At 32.6% G+C, this 14754-nt stretch overlaps 1 protein-coding gene across 1 annotated transcript in view; it reads right to left on the reverse strand.

The window, feature by feature from the left end:
• PCDH15 (protocadherin related 15) overlaps nucleotides 1-14754 on the reverse strand; it is a 1888416-nt gene that overhangs the window by 1600753 nt on the left and 272909 nt on the right. The window lies entirely within an intron of this gene.

Below are 14754 nucleotides of genomic sequence, written 5' to 3' on the forward strand. Positions count from 1 at the left end.
AAATGATCTAATTAAAAAATAGCAAAATATCTCTAGACATTTATCAAAAGAAGAGATACAAATAGCCAAAAAGTGTATGAAAAAAGTTCAACATTAATAATCATTAGAGAAATGCAAATCATAATTACAATGAGATACCATCTCACCCCAGTTAAAATGATTTTATCCCAACAACAGGCAATAATGAATGCAGGACAGGATGTGGTGAAAGGGGAGCTCTCATACACTGTTGGTCGGAATGTAAGTTAGTACAACCACAACAGTATAAATGTTCCTTAAAAAAAAAAACTAAAAATAAAATTACCATATGATCCAGCAATTCCACTTCTGGGTGTATATCTGAAGAAAAGGAAATCAACATGTTGGAGAGATATCTGCACTCCTATGCTTACTATATGCCTATTCGCAATGACCAAGATATGAAATCAACTGAATTGTCTATCAACAGATAAATCAATAAATAGCAGGTAGTACATATACACAACAGAATACTATTCTTAAAATTCTTATTATTAAAATCATGGCCGGGCACAGTGGCTCACGTCTGTATCCCTGCACTTTGGGAGGCCAAGACAGGTGGATCACTTGAGGTCAGGAGTTCGAGACAAGCTTGGCCAATATGGTGAAATCCTGTCTCTACTAAAAGTACAAAAATTAACCAAGAGTAGTGGGGTGCATCCCTGCTACTTAGGAGGCTGAGGCAGGAGAACTGCTTGGACCCAGGAGGCAGATGTTGCAGTGAGCCGAGATCATACCACTGCACTCCAGTTCAGGTGACAGACACTGAGACTCCATCTCAAAAAATAAACAAACAAACAAGCAAACAAATGAACAAAAAATGCTTTGATTGGCAACTACATGGATAGAACTGGAGGACATTATATTAAGTGATGTAAGTCAGGCACTGTAAAACAAATGTTGCATGTTCTTATTCATATATGGGAGCTAAAAAAAAAAAGAGAGAGAGAGAGAGAGAGAGAGAAAGACTCCTCTGGAGTAAAATTATTGTTACCAGAGGCTGGGAAGAGTAGCTGGTAGAGGGGGTAAAGATAGGTCGTCTAGTGGGTCAAAAACACAGTTAGATAGAATGAATAATATCTGGTATTTGGTAGCACAATAGTGTAATTATAGTTAACAAGAATCTATTATGTATTTTAAAATACTGAAAGAGTGGAAGTGGAATTTTCTTAATGCAAAGGAATGGTAAATGCTTGCGGTTCTGAATATCCCAATTACCCTGATTTAATTATTACATACTGTATGCCTGTATTAAAACATCACATGCGTCAATACATGCATACAATCATTATGTAACCACAGCAATTATGTAGCCATAACAATTAACAACAACAACAACAAATAATTCACTACAATGAGGACATTTGGAGTAACCTGCTGTAGGACCAAGGATCTAGTCATAAGGATGTAGGATAGTGAATTCTGATTCTGTACATGGAACATGTATAAACAAGATATAAGTGTTCGATTGAACTAAAGCAATGCATTTTAACAGCATAGTGGAAAAACAAAAATGCCAGTGTATTTTTTAGTTGCATTAATCATGTATAAATAAAGGATACAAAAGGTCTTTCTATGCTGCATTGGTCAGATCACATCAAGAGTTTTATAGTTTCAGGTCACATATGAAAAATAACATTGAGAAATTAGAACACACCCAGAACTCTATAAATAAAATGATAAACTGTTTTGAAGCCATCTTACAGAAGGACTGATTGACAGTCCAGACTGAAAAATAGCAAATTGGATCTTGCCAGCTTTTAGTTAAAAATTGGTCACTCATGTCTGATTTTAAATAAAAATTTATGAAAAACACTTGAGTACATGGAAAGGTGTATAAAGAGAAATCAGTATTAAGCCAAGTATAATCTAGCTTTATTATTTTCTTTAGTCCACTTTGGCTAAGGAGGGAGCTTTGTTCCACCCATGAAATCTTACCTGGAAACATTAAACAAAGAAAAAAAAATAGCTGTTTTTTGAAAGAGAAAGATAAAGAGACTGCCCTATCTTATCTACACAATTCTGTAGAGCATTATACAAAAGTGACTTTTATTAATTGAATTGTATAATTTTAAATTTCCATTTAGTATTAAGAAGCTAATGTTTAAATAGAGAAAAGTATAGATTATATAAAATATATATATGGACACTCAGACACACATACATATATACTACCAATATACTTTATGTAACATATACTACAAAATATAATCTGTATAATTGTATATATATAAAATACACATACTAATGTAATATACATATATATTAAATTTCATATATCTTATATATGGTATTTTTACATTTATTAGGGTCACCATAAGAGCACATAACCTGGTTTACATGGAACAATGTTGGTTTATACTTGTAGCACTGGAGTGATTGTTGCAGCAGCTCCTACACCCAAAATTATCCTGGTATAGATGATAAAGTATATGGTTTTGTTATGATGAGAAACTAACCATCTCATACTAGATTACTCAGTGTGCATTTGTTATGTTTCAGGGACTATGCCACAATCACATAAAACTTCACGTATCTGCATGCAATAGTGCCTTTGAGAATTTTTTTAAATTATGAAAATCAGCAGTATAATACATTTGTATACAACAAATATTGTCAGTAATCTTCTTTTCAATAAATAATATTACTAACTTAATAAATAACTAAAGCAGTTCAGAAAATCAAGAATCTTTTCTCTCAAGTAGAAAAATAAGAGTGGAAAGATTTTATATTTTATTAATGATAACATGAAGTATGATGATGAATCTATGAGATTTTGTAATAATTCAGCCAAATGAGTTTTGTGTAACATTTATACTTCTCAAGATTAAAGAAATTTAATGGATTTATTGTGCCTAATAATTAGAGGCTGATTTGATAAGCTCAGTGACTTATTCACTTAGAATATATCTTGTGATTCACATTCTTATAGACTATAATTTGTCAAAATACCCCAGGATTCCAAAATTGACACAATTTTAAATCTCATGTTCTTTTGTTTTGTTTTCTTTTTCTCTATGGTAGAACTTTTAAAGCTTTTTCATTCACCTTCAATTTTTAAAATCACATCAAAGCTCTTAATAGTAAATTTAATTAGCCAAATAGTGGAGATTAATTGCTTAAATAATACATGTCAAGATATAACACCCCTGGTACAAAATCAAGCTCTTACACATTATATTTAAAAGCCCTTTCTTTCACATTTAAAAGCTACTATAATTCTCTACTGTACCCACCATCAGTAGACTCATCTAATATACACATTTATCTTATGTAAAATTATTTTTAAAAACATATAAGCAATAGGAATAATACAATTTATGAAAAAAATCTTTACTTACAACATTTATGAAAGTAACTGTCATACTCAATGACAAATGAGAATGTAATAAAATGGAAGAGTTTAACAAGAATTTGCTTTGTAAGCTACTAATACTAATAAAAGTGTTCATTTAGTAATTGCCATTTTAAGCAATAATTATTCTAAACACCTTGTGTATATCAGCTTTGTATCAATGTCCAAAGCCATCTTATGAGGTAGACACTATTATTTTTCACATATTCTAGATGAGCAACCTTTGTTTTTGAGACAGAGTCTCTCCCTGTCGCCTGGCTGGAGTGCAGTGACGCGATCTTGGCTCACTCCAACCACTGCCTCCCGGGTTCAAGCCATTCTCCTGCCTCAGTCTCCCGAGTAGCTGGGACACCATGCCCAGCTAATTTTTTTGTTTTGTTTTTTGTTTGTTTGTGTTTTTGTTTGTTTGTTTGCTTTTAGTAGAGACGGGGTTTCGCCATGTTGGCCAGGATGGTCTCGATCTGATCTCGTCATTCACCCACCTCAGTCACCCAAAGAGCTGAGATTACAGGCATAAGCCACCGCCCCCGGTCCCCGGCTGCAACTCTTTTTTTTATCAACCAAGTTTTGGATTATCAATTAGATTTGAACAGGATTAGATCACTAGTAGAACAGATATTACCATTAAAAAAGTAATATTCCCAAGAAAATAAATCTTTCCATGGTATTTGAATATGTATATTGTTAATGGCAAAAATAAAATTTTATTTTCCCTGAATCAATTTTTTTAACATTTTTTTAGTAGCATTTTTTTTCTATTTTTCTTTTGTGTTGTGAATGACCTACAAGACTATACCCATATTTTCAGATTTCTTTAGAGTAATTATATGATTAATACAATTGGAAAATCATTATTTGAATCTTATGATCAAATTGTACATTATATTAAAGCACATAACATGTTATAAAGCATTTAATTTAGAAATAGTTTATATATTTTGTCTTATCTGTCTTTTCTAATATTCTAGTAATTGGAGAAATTATGTTAGGCCATAGAATTCTGCATAGTAATATTAATTTGTGTTTATTTTAATTTTTATTATTTAATTATTTATTTTTTAGTTTTTAAATTTTTTAATAGGTGGGGTCTTGCTGTGTTTCCCAGGCTGGCCTTAAACTCCTGGGCTCAAGCAATCCTGCTTCAGTCTCCCAAGTAGTTGGGACTACAGATGTGAATCATCGTGCCTGTGGTTGTTTTAAATAGATAACCAGGCTTTTAATTTCTTGCCACACTGATTTTAGCAGGACTAAAATTAGAAGCAGCCTCTCTCCTGGTCTTACAATATGATGGACTCCTTAACAAAATTCTCCCAGTGTCTCACAGACTCTTCTTTAAGGAAGATGAAAGGTACCTCTGAGAAGAAATAAATTGAGGAGGACACATTTCTGGAGACTGGAGAGAGAGAAAAGGTGGTATTTTGTTTTACAAACATCAGGGACTTGGGTCTTGTCTCTTCTCCAGGAGGACCTGAGAGCGTAAGGGCTGTGAGCTGTTTCTAGGAAGCCTGAGTCCTTCCAGTATGATGGATCTTATACTCAAATTTCCTATACTCCAAATTTGGAATGGGAAGACCAAATGCATAGAGGCATAAGGGACCAGGCAGGACAGAACAAAGTGCTTTTTCAACAGAAACCAATATGTGTCTCTGAACAAAAGGACCTGACAAAATATCTTCCTTGGCTTCGACACAATTTTAGCAGGCCAAGTTGGGTGGGAGCGAGTAAACATTTAATGAGTACATTTGAGTTTGTAGCCAGCTTGAAATGAGAAATTCTTGAAAGCAGAATAAGATAATTTACCAAACTAAGGAATTAAAAGATGTTTTCAGTCAAGTCAGAGTGAAATGCATGATGTCTACAATTGTGAAAAACAGAGATATATGTATGCTATAAAAAACAAACAAACAAACAAACAAAATAACTTTTACTTCAGCGTTAATTGATGGTATGACCCGGAATTGAAATGTTAACATCTTTAGAGATGACCTTTATCTCCTTGTGCTTTTTTCCATCTGTTCTATTCTCTGCCCTCTACCAAATATCTTTCTCTCTTTACTCACGGCTTCTTTTTCACTCTGATCTATTATCTTTTCACATGTCACTTCTTCTTACCTTATTTATATAATAATCTTTCTTTCTTCCCCAATATAACTGGCAAGATTCCTTTAGTTAACAGTACAAATATCTGAAAAAGAGGTTCTGATTGATTCAGCTCATCTTGCAAAAAAAAAAAAAAAAAAGAAAAAGAAAAAAGAAAAATCACATGCTTAAGGTCTTGGGTCACTACATAATATGTGTATTGACTGGTGGTGTAGCTTTTATCCAACTCTGATCAATTTGCATTAGCTGACGGGGAAGTAAAGGATTTACATGGTTCAAACTTTTTTAAATTTATTCAAACAAGCAAACAAATAACTATTGAACACATATTACGTGCCAGGCATGTTCTATGTGCAGTCAATAAAACAGTTAGAAAAACAGAAAAAAACTCAATGCCTTCAAAAAGCTTACATGGTAAGTTTTAAAATAACCACACTTAATATGTTAAATATATTGAATGATATTTAGTGGAGACTGCAGAGAAAAATAAAGCATAATAAGTGATAAAGAGGATATGTCATAATTTTAGGTAGGATGAATGAGGAGATATTTATTGGAGAGGTAATATTTGAATACACAATTGAAGGAAGTGAGCAAACAAGTCATAGAGATACCAGGCAGAAAAGCCTTACAGGAAGAATGAGATGAAATATATGTATGTTCAGATGGAAGTGTGCCTGGCAATATTTAAGGAATATTAAGAAATCCATTGTGGCTGGAAGGAGGTGGTGAGCCTGGAAGAGATTATAGGAGTAAATGTTTTATAAATCATTGTGATTATCATGGTTTTTAATCAGAGTGATATTGATAGCCATTAGAAAATTTCCATCAGAGAAGGCACACATTTGGATTCTGGTTTAAAGAGATTTCTATTCTAGCTACTCTTTTATGAATAAAATTCACGGGGTTCAGGGGAAAGCAGAGAGATACATGAGGTGTTTATAGCAGTAATTTTAGGCAGAGAAGACAGTGACTAGGACCAGAACAACAAGAAGGGGTCAAACATACTCTGAAGATAAAATCAAAACTTTTCACTAACAGATTTTACATGATGTGGGAATAAAAGAGGACAGTCAAAGATTACCTGAAAGAGATTGTTGGTCCATGCAACTAGTAGGAGGGAATAGCTGTATACTGAGGTGGGAAAGACTTGACAGAAGCAGCTTTAGAGGAAAAATAATCAGAAGCTCAGTTTGGGTCAGATTATATTTGAGATATTCAAGCAGAGATGGCTAATAGGCAGTTGATTGTAGACTTCAAGGAATAGGTCCATGCTTGAAAAAGAAATTTAAGAGTAATTACTCTATGGATTGGATCTAAGGCTCCTGACTGAAAGACATAATCAAGGGAATTCATATGCACTAAAGAAAAAAGGTCCAAGGGTTGCACTCTGGGTCTGCCAGAGCAGATAGGATAACACCATAAAGTTGTATTTAGAAAGCAATGGGTAACATAATGCTACACATTACAGAAGTATTTTATCGAATCTCTTTATCTGCCTTTTGAAGGATTTTGCATATTTGTTTTCTGGGTCATCATTCAGCTCAAGCAAAAAAAAACTGAGAATAGAGATTTTTTAAGAAGTCTCTCACTATATCTCTCTAGTGTATCATTTCAGTATCCTTTTTACCCAAATGACTCATCTTCAACAATCATCTATCCTATGGACTCTTACTAATATTACTGAAATTTCACTAGCAGTTCTCATTTTTCCTTTATATCCTCTCTAAAAATGATCAAGAAGTCATCTCCCTCTCTAAGAGTCTGTTATATCGTTTCACACCCAATACATTCATCATTACTAAAATATATTTTCTGATTAATCCCAATGATTTTGTAATCAGGACCTGTTGATTTGTCCTTATATTCAGAACTAGTGATCCCTTCAAAATGACTTCATTTTTCTTCACATTTTTTGATGACTGCTCCTTCTTTTCTCCTTTTCAATTGTCGAGAAATGAGGAGGAAGCCATAATTTCCTACGAATCTTGCCGTTCCTCTCAGCTCCCTTCTATTTCCTCCATTTTAATGGCAGATTCTTCCACTCTATCTTCTCATCTCTTCACATCTGTGGATCTTTATACTTGTACTTGGCAACCACTTGTGTAAACATGTGGAGAAGCTGCTCATCTGCAGCTTTCTGTGTTGAATCATGCTGGTTTTATTCTATTCTAATCTCTATTTCTATCTCTAGTCTCTCTCAAAATGGAAAATGTCTCCATAAATAGTTCCATTTTAAACAACTCCTTCAGGCTATAAGTTATAATGACATAACTTGATTTTGATACATGAATTCCACAAACAATATTTGAATTTATTCTTGAAATATATTGCATATTGTGAAAGGCAGATAAAGAAATATCTTGTGAAACTGAGCCCAAAAATGCATATTTTGAAAATCATTTTTTTACTGAAGAACTTGAATTTGCATGTTTTCAGATTATGCTATGATTCCATTTAGTTGCTGAACATTTCCATCGTACACTAGAGAGATTATCAGAAGATTATTTCCTGACTATTTCCCAGAAGGCAATATATTATTCTATTATTTTCTGGAATACTGAGGTTCGTATTTGTGATAATTGTTTCACTAATACAGTAAACAATCTTAAAATATAAGTTTTTTCACATAAAGATGTATTTTTGCCTTTAGCTAAATACTGACTTATAGATGAAAATTTCAAAGCAGTACTTTTTTTCAGGTTATATTTCTGAGACACTAGTGTCGTGAAGCAATCTTAAAGATATGGTAAAAAAACATTGTCATATACTCTTGGGAAACACAGTATCTTTTTATTTTTATCGATGTATTCATTGGGTATCTCATTGTGGATTTTACTTATATTTCCTTAATGATCAATTTCATTGAATAACTTTTCATGTACTTTTGGCCACTTAAATATATTCTTTGTAGAAATGTTTATTAAAGTCCTTTTTATTCTTTTTTTTTATTGGGTGAGGTTTTTTTTTTTGTTTTTTTTTTTTTTATTTGTTTTGTTTTTTTTTTTTTTGTTCTTGTTGAATTGTAGGACTATTTATTTACTGTGGGTATTAAACCCTTATAAGATATGTGCTTTGCAAATATTTTCTCCCAATCTGTAAGTTGCCTTTCCACAGTTTTGATAAAGTTCCTTGATGCACAAAACTTGTAAATTTTCACAGTCCAATTCATCTACTTTTTCCTTTGTTGTTCATATTTTTGGTGTCAAAAGAATCCATTGCCAAACCCAACATCATAAACATTAATGCATATGTTTTCCCCTAGGAGATCTACAGTTTTAGCTCCGAAATTTACATTGTTGAACCGTTGTGACTCAATTTTCATATATGAATGAAGTAGGTGTCCAGTTTCACTCTTTTGCATGTGGTTAGCCAGTTGTCCCAGCATGATTTGTTGAGGAGACTATTCTTTCCCAACTGAATGATCTTGACACCCTTGTTGAAAAGAAATTGGCCATATATGTTTATTTCTGCACTCTCAATTCTATTTCATTGGTCGATGTATTTATTATTATGCCAATACTATATTCTTTTGACTACTGTAGCCTTGTAATAGGTTTTGAAATCAGGAAGTGGAAATCCTTCCACTTTGCTTTTCTTTTTCAGTATTATTTTGGCCATTCAGGGCCTCTTGCAGTTCCACATAAATTTGAGAACTTACTCATGTAACCAAATACCACCCGTACCCCAATAACTCATGGAAAAATAAGAAAATAAAATAATTATATTTATAATAGTGCCAAAAAGAAGAAAATTCCTAAACATACATTTAACCAAGAGGTGAGAGACTTGTACACTGGAAACTATAAAACACTGTAGAAATTAAAGACGACCTAAATAAATGGAAAGATATCTCATATTCATGGATTGGAATGCTTAATATTGTTAAGCTGGCAGTCTGAAATTAGTCCATAGATTCAATCCATAGATTCAATGCATCCTCCATCAAAATTCTAACAGCCTTTTGGGCAAAAATGGAAAAAACACCTTTTATAAAAAAAAAAAGTCAAATGATCGGTTACACATTAGCACTATAAGAACTCTGAAGGCTTCTACTCAAAACAAAACAAACAAACAGAAACCTACTTAACAAGATTTAGTCCATATTGCAAGCCTATATAACTACAAAACTCCTTTTAATATAAACAATAATACTTATTGATCTCTGGGGCCTGAAGCTCTACCTCCACCACTTCCCATTTAAAGCAGAGTAGCAAAGATCAGTTTAATGCATGGTTTGCTCATATAATGTTTGTGAATATTGCAGTATGTTAGTATCATGCCTGACACATGTTATGCATTCAATAGTTTAATTATTAGCATCATGAACAGTTGCTGACTTTCAGGTAAAAACGCTTTTTATAATATAGATGAAATGATAAAATCATATAAATAATTACCTCTGTTCTAATTTGAATTATCTATTTAAATGATGTTTCATTTGTTTTATATTTTATTATTAATAAAAGAAAATGTCATTAATTGATCCATTATTTTTTACAAACCAATGAACAACATAAGTGTACATTGCATTGAATTTATTATTGCAGCTGAAGACTTAATTTTTAACTCAGATATTTAAATTGTACCTTTTTAGATAATCAGTGGCAATTATTTGTATACAAAGGAGTCATCATGTTTTAATTAACTATTTCTTCAGTAAATATGATTTAATGAACCATAATGGTATATTTTCAGATTAAAGTCTTTACCTTCTTACCTTCATATGTCGGGATGATCCTTCCAAGACCTTAAGTAGTTTACAAATGAGTATGTGTGTTGTGGGGGACGGGGTTCAGACATTTAACTAGATTATTGTAGAAATTCAGATATAGAATAGATGTGATCTCCCATAGAAGACAATACATAAGAAAGGATATTAAAGATTAGTACAGTTATTTAAATGTCTAAGGAGAGAAAGATATTTAGATGTAGGAAACAGTATGTATGAAGCCACTGAGGCATGAATCTGAATGGTGTATTCAGAGAACTAAATTGAGTTTCACATTGTGATATAGGGGTGTGTCCTCATATTTGTCCCACATTCAGGGCATCAGATGACATTTGCAGAAATTGTCAGAGGCCCAATGATTAAGGTACATGGACCATGTTAAAAATCTCAGTATGAGTGGGGCATGGTGGCTTACGCCTGTAATCGCAGCTCTTTGGGAGGCTGAGGCAGGCGGATCATAAGGTCAGGAGATCGAGGCCATCCTGGCTAACATGGTAAAAGCCTATCTCTACTAAAAATACAAAAAAAAAAAAAAAAAAAAAAAATTACCAGTTTGTAATCCCAGCTACTCGGGAGGCTGAGGCAGGAGAATTGCTTGAACCCAGGAGGTGGAGTTTGCAAGGTTGAAATGAGCTGAGATTGTGCCACTCTACTCCAGTCTGAGCGACAGAGCAATACTATGTCTCAAAAACAAAACAAAACAAAACAAAAAATCTCAGTATGTTATAGGTGTTGGAGAACTATTAAAAGATTTGAGTGTGGTAAGGACATGTAAGCTTGCATTTAAGATCTAGCAATCTACATTTTGTGAGATGTTCAGCACGTAGGAAGACAAGTTAGAAACTAATATTGCTGTAGCTTAAATGAAGAATGTATATATAACTACAGAAAAGATAGAATGAATTACAAATATGTGTATTAGAATAGGTAGGGTTTAGTTGTTGCTTAGATTTATGAGGTTATAAAATGAAACTATTAAGTGAGATTTCCAGATTTCTACTTTACTTAGGTTTTTTGTGACTTTTATTTAGATTGTAGTTTTGTCCCTTGGAAGCATAATGGAGATTGAACCGAAACAGAAGGGACATGATTAAATTCAGCTGCATATCTTTAGTAGCTAGTTCCTTATATGTGCATTAGAGCTTGACTTGAAATTGGTGCCAGATCATTATAGAAAATCAATTTTATTGATTCTAAATCAATGGAAGTGAATATAATCACCCAATATAGGGAAAAAGTAGCAAGGTAAGAGAAGAGGGCCAAAAATAGAAACTCATGGAAAAAATAGAATGTAAGGATTAGATTACTTATAAAAGGAATCAAGAGAAAAACCGGAAAAGGATACTGGACTAGAATCAATATACAAGTGACTTCATATATTTTATCTCATTTATGTTTAACAGAAAACACATGCCAACAGATAAAACAGGTAATTTGATCCACATTTTAAAGAAAAATAATTTAGGTCTCAGAGTTTCATATTATTCTTTTTTACAATGCTACAATATTACTTCTTTCTGTTTCTTTGTATTAAAATCTCCCAAATACACTATGTCCTAATAGTGTGTGTCTATATTATATTGGTACTTATTTTTGATAAAAGAAGTTATCTTTTAATCATATTTTCAGGAAAATTCTATTTGCTATCCATGACATAATTAAAATATACCGAAAGCCAGCATACCCATTCATGGTGATGACTGGTGCCTTGCTGCTTAAAAACTAGGAGTATATCTCCGTGTCTGAGGATGTTATATATCACCTCAAGGCTCTCAGAGCGCCATCCATCATCATGTTCTATAAAATGAAAGGTGAACCATTTTACTGTGAGAATAACTATATAGCACCACTTCAAAGCCCTAAGCCAGAGTTGAACTATGGCAATTCCTCCACCCTCTTGTAAGTCCTGTACTCTATAAATCAGACCTATATGATTGCTGAAAACATCAGCTAAAATTTACAGTAGTTTAAAAACTCAAGGGTAGAAAAATCAATTTTTTTCAATTCTCATTTTATTTGCAATGGTACATTGTCCCTGATACTCCCATTTTCTTGTGTTGTGTGATACTCTTTTATTCTTGCTTTGAAGATCTTCATGTTTTGTATAACAATTTATTTTGCATTCATAAGATGTTTTATTATTTGCAATATTCTTATACACTCTACTGAATAAATTTCCAAAATTCTGAGGATTTTTTTCAAGTTATACATATATGTAAGTCAAATAAATTATATTTAGTTATGTTATTAGTAATAGTAATATGATAAATAGTTTTTAATGCTGCTTGTTCTGTTTATTGTGGATATTAACAGTCATTAGATTGCTCACCATAATTAACCTGTGAACAAACACTGATAAGTAAGGAGGGTATATAAAATAAGATGTAAAACTATTAAAAAAACAAAAAACTCTAACAACACACAGAATAGAATTGTGATGCCAGATTCACAAACCTTAGTTAAACTAACAAATAACCTGCTATTTTTTGACACATGTAACACTACACAATAGCTCATTGGTCAATTCTAACCCACACAAATTAAACATATAAATACTTATGTGGAAGAGGTAATAAATAGTCTTGATGAAAGAGCTAAACAGTTATAGATATTTAAAAAGTATCAAAGACAAATGAACAAATCTGTTGATCTCAAATATAGAAGTGTTGCATGTGTACTCACTGCAATTAAGAAGAAACACTCTTTTTATCCAAAATTATGACTGAATCTTTCTCCTACAATCAGAAATTCTGTGTGGTCAGTAATATGGAAGTAGGAATGTAGCTTTATAATTGATATTGATTTTCTTCTGAGAATCAGCTTTCCCTTAATTCTTATAATATACTCTAATTTTAATTTGAGGTTTATGTGGATCCAGAAAAAATTATCATAGAATGAAACCTCCTTTAGATACGTAAATTCCATTGAATGATCCAATGTCGAGCTTGTTGTCAAACTGAAAACATTGAATCTCAGGACGTTCGTAGTGAATCCCAAAAGCAAAACAAGCAAACGAATTACCCCACACATTTCGGAATCATGCAATATGCATTTAACTAAGCCGAAGTTAATTCCTATCTTTGGACTTTTTATTCACTCTAGAATCACAGGTTAATATATTAGTTTAATATAGTCTAAATAGAGTATTATTTCTTACAGACAGGAGCATTTTTACTGATGTAGGTCCACCTTGGTTGCTCACGATTCCTGTGAGATGAAAGTTGAGGTGATTGAGAGCAGAGAATCCAGGAGAAATTGGGACATTAGAGATATAGTCAGAATAGGTTATTATAAATTAGAAGGAGGGTAAAAAGATTAAAGTGAGTTGGGCACAGTGACTCACACATGTAATCCCAACACTTTGGGAGGCCGAAGTGGGAGGATCACTTGAGTTCAGGAGTTTGAGACCAGCCTGGGCAACATTGCAAAACCCTGTCTCTACAAAAAAATACAAAAAAATTAGCCAGGTGTAGTGGCACATACCTGTAGTCCCAGCTACTTGGGAGGCTGTGTGGGGAGGATTGCTTGAACCTAGCAGTTGGAGGTTGCAGTGAGATGAGATTGTGCCACTGCACTCTCCCTCTAGCCTGGGGAATAGAGGGAGACTGGCAAATAAGAATATAAATAAATAAATAAATTTAAAAAAAGATTATAGTGGAAGCTTTTTACATAAAGGGGAAGGCAGTTTATTTAAATGCAAAGCTATAAAACATGCTGAGGTAATCCTTAGTAAGTCAAGAGCTAGTGAACTGTTGGTTTTTACTTCAAACAGAAATAATTAGCCTAAGCTAGTATAGTTATTAACATTAAAGCCTCCTGAAACACATAAATTAGTACAATAAAACTAATTATCAATGATTTAAGCAATCATAAATTATATACACATAAATAAATAATACTATTTTTTATTGTATGTTAAATTCTTTTTAGGACAAAAATTAGTTGTTTAGTTCTACACATGTACTTCAGCAATAGGATGCAGTCATTTCTACTTCATGTAAATTCATTACCTTTGGGCATTGAGAATGTTCCCCAGGGTTGCATTGTTATAAATCATTTCTTCATTGAAAACACATTTAACCTGAACCTGATTATTTCATTGGTGAATTTCTATACATGAAATTGAAGACTCAAAGTCTTTGTTTTATATATTTTAAACAAAATTATTTAAGTTTGTGCCCACAGGTCAACTAGAGAGCTGCCTGGGCAGGAGTCATTATAGAAATAATTGTTTAACACATGTTTTGCAATTTGAAAATCAAAATGTTATCTTATATTTCTTTTCATTTTTATTTGATTCTCATCAGCTAAAAAAAACTTTGAATCTTTTATTTACAATATTATAATTTCATATATCACACAATTGAACTGTCAAAACACAGTCTTTGAAGTCTGTTTGGAATTTTTGGTAATGTAGGGCAATTATTACAAATAATACAAAAATTTCCATGAGTAAGGAATACTCGGGCCCACATGCTGTGATAGAAGACCTAGTTATATACTTTCCTCTGTTATTGTCCCCTGCTTCCCTTTCCAATATTTTCGACAC

The sequence above is a fragment of the Rhinopithecus roxellana genome, chromosome 11, assembly GCF_007565055.1.
Source record: "Rhinopithecus roxellana isolate Shanxi Qingling chromosome 11, ASM756505v1, whole genome shotgun sequence".
NCBI classification, from domain to species: domain Eukaryota; kingdom Metazoa; phylum Chordata; class Mammalia; order Primates; family Cercopithecidae; genus Rhinopithecus; species Rhinopithecus roxellana.